This window comes from Meleagris gallopavo, chromosome 1 (genome assembly GCF_905368555.1).
Source record: "Meleagris gallopavo chromosome 1, MGAL_WU_HG_1.1, whole genome shotgun sequence".
Lineage (NCBI taxonomy): Eukaryota > Metazoa > Chordata > Aves > Galliformes > Phasianidae > Meleagris > Meleagris gallopavo.
The window spans coordinates 1,240,990-1,244,548 of record NC_139404.1 but is presented as its reverse complement, the minus strand read 5'-3'; positions in this window follow the sequence as shown (position 1 = coordinate 1,244,548).

Sequence of the window (3,559 nt, the reverse complement as noted above, 5' to 3'; positions counted from 1 at the left end):
TATTGGTGTTTTTTCCTGTGGTTCAGCATCACTAATTTAATCCAAGGGCATTTTGCACAAGTGATGTTGAGGAGCAGCATTGCAGCTTTTGTGTTAAAAGCTCTTTCTGTGCAGATGGGCACCTCTGGATCCATGTGCAACTCAGTTCCTGTGCAGCCCCCTTGCACCCCAAAAAACCATACACCCCAATTCCTGTTGCTAATCCCTCTCCCTAACTCTGCACCCCAGTCCCTATGGATCCTAATGCTCTGTACACCTCACCACCATGTCCATCCCAATATGCTCTGCTCTCTGTGCATCTCAGAGCTTTCTGTACTCCATTCTCCACACATCTGACATGCTGTGCACCCCATTCTCCACACGCCCCAGTCCCAGTGTGGATCCCTTTGTTCTGGGTCCTTTACAATGCACCCCAAAACTATGCACATCACATCTTCCATGCACCCCAGTACACAGCAGAACCTGACTTTGCTCCCCATGCACCCCACACCCCAGGCACTCTGTTGCACCCCATTATGCCACATACTCCATGGACATCAGTGCACCCCAACTGCATCACAGATCCACGCTCCTCGACCCCAATACACAGCACACCCCAAACCCATGCAACTCTGCTTCCTGGAAACCCTGACTTACTGTGCACCTCAGCCCAAAGCACACCCTAACACTACACACCCCAATATCTCTGTGCACCCCAACCCAACACACCCCCAGTATATCATACACAATGACATAGAGTGCAACCCATCCCAGTGTCCCCCAGTACACTGTACACCCCAACCCCATGCACCCCAATACACCATGCTCCCCAAATCCATGCACCTCAACCCCCATACACAGCACACCCCAACTCTATTTCTCATGCACCCCAATACACCGTACTCCCCAAACCCATGCACCTTGATCCCCAAATACAGCACCACCCAATCTCATGGATCCTATATCTGTGCAACCCAGTACACAGGAACAAACCCATACACCTTGCTTCCAGTGCATCCCAACACACAGCAAACCCCAAACCCATACACCTTGCTTCCAGTGCATCCCAACACACAGCAAACCCCAAACCCATACACCTTGCTGCCAGTGCACCCCAACACACAGCAAACCCCAAACCCATACACCTTGCTTCCAGTGCACTCCAACACACAGCAGACCCCAAACCCATACACCTTGCTGCCAGTGCACCCCAACACACAGCAAACCCCAAACCCATACACCTTGCTTCCAGTGCACTCCAACACACAGCAGACCCCAAACCCATGCACCTCGCATCCCTGTGCATCCCAATATACCTCATACTCCAACCCAATGCTCCCTGATACATCATGCAGACCGTCCCCATCCACCCCAATACACCATGCATCCCAAACCCAGGTGCCTTGACCCTCATACACAGCACATCTCAACCCCATGTACCCTACATCCCATGCACCCCAGCACACCGTGCTCCCCAAACTCCCATGCACCTCAACCCCCATACACGGCACCCCAATACATCGTGCTTCCCAAATCCATGCACCCCAACACACCCCAACCCTACGTACCCATGGGGAGCATACTTGTCATGCACCCCAACACACCATGCTCCCCACACCCCTGCACCTTGACCCCATACACAGCACACCCCATTTCCCATGCACCCCAATACAGCGTGCTCCCCAAACCCATACACCTTGCTTCCAGTGCATCCCAACATACAGCAAACCCCAAACCCATACACCTTGCTTCCAGTGCACCCCAACACACAGCAGACCCCAAACCCATGCACCCCAGCATCCCTGTGCACCCCAATACACCTCACATCCCAACCCAGTGCTCCCTGATGCATCATGCAGACCGTCCCCATGCACCCCAATACACCATGCACCCCAAGCCTAGGTGCCTCGACCCCCATACACAGCACATCTCAACCCCATGCACCCTAATTCCAATGCACCCCAATACATCACGTACCCCATTCCCATGCATCTGTGCAACCCATGCACAGCACACCCCAACCCCATGCACCCTACATCCCATGCACCCCAGCACACCGTGCTCCCCAAACCCCCATGCACCTCAACCCCCATACACAGCACCCCAATACACCGTGCTTCCCAAATCCATGCACCCCAACACACCCCAGCCCTATGTACCCATGGGGAGCATACTTGTCATGCACCCCAACACACCATGCTCCCCACACCCCTGCACCTTGACCCCATACACAGCACACCCCATTTCCCATGCAACCCAATACAGCGTGCCCCCAAACCCATACACCTTGCTTCCAGTGCACCCCAACATACAGCAGACCCCAAACCCATACACCTTGCTTCCAGTGCACCCCAACACACAGCAGACCCCAAACCCACGCACCGCAGCATCCCTGTGCACCCCAATACACCTCACACCCCAATCCAATGTTCCCTGATGCATCATGTAGCCCATCCCTGTGCACCCCAATACACCATGCACCCCAAACCCAGGTGCCTCGACCCCCATACATAGCACATCTCAACCCCATGCACCCTAATTCCAATGCACCCCAATACATCACGTACCCCATTCACATGCATCTGTGCAACCCATGCACAGCACACCCCAACCCCATGCACCCTACATCCCATGCACCCCAGCACACCGTGCTCCCCAAACCCATGCACCTCAACCCCCATACACAGCACACCCCAACTCTATTTCTCATGCACCCCAATACATCGTGCTTCCCAAATCCATGCACCTTGATCCCCAAACACACCCCAACCCTATCCCATGGAGCATACTTCTCTGCACCCCAACACACATGCTCACACCCCTGCACCTTGCTTCCAGTGCATCCCCATACACAGCACACCCCAAACCCATACACCTTGCTTCCAGTGCAACCCAATACAGCGTGCTCCCCAAACCCATACACCTTGCTTCCAGTGCATCCCAACATACAGCAAACCCCAAACCCATACACCTTGCTTCCAGTGCACCCCAACACACAGCAGACCCCAAACCCACGCACCCCGCTCCCTGTGCACCCCAATACACCTCACATCCCAACCCAATGCTCCCTGATGCCAGTGCAGCCCATCCCCGTGCAGACCCCAAACCCATGCACCCCAAACCCAGGTGCCTCCCCATATAGCACATACTCCAACCCCATGCACCCTAATACATCATGCAGACCGTCCCCATGCACCCCAATACATCACGTACCCCATTCCCAGGTGCCTTGAACCTCATGCACAGCACACCCCAACCCCATGCACCCTACATCCCATGCACCCCAGCACACCGTGCTCCCCAAACCCCCATGCACCTCAACCCCCATACACAGCACCCCAATACACCGTGCTTCCCAAATCCATGCACCCCAACACACCCCAACCCTACGTACCCATGGGGAGCATACTTGTCATGCACCGCAACGCACCATGCTCCCCACACCCCTGCACCTGGACCCCATACACAGCACACCCCACTTCCCATGCAACCCAATACAGCGTGCTCCCCAAACCCATACACCTTGCTTCCAGTGCATCCCAATATACAGCAAACCCCAATCCCATACACCTTGCTTCCA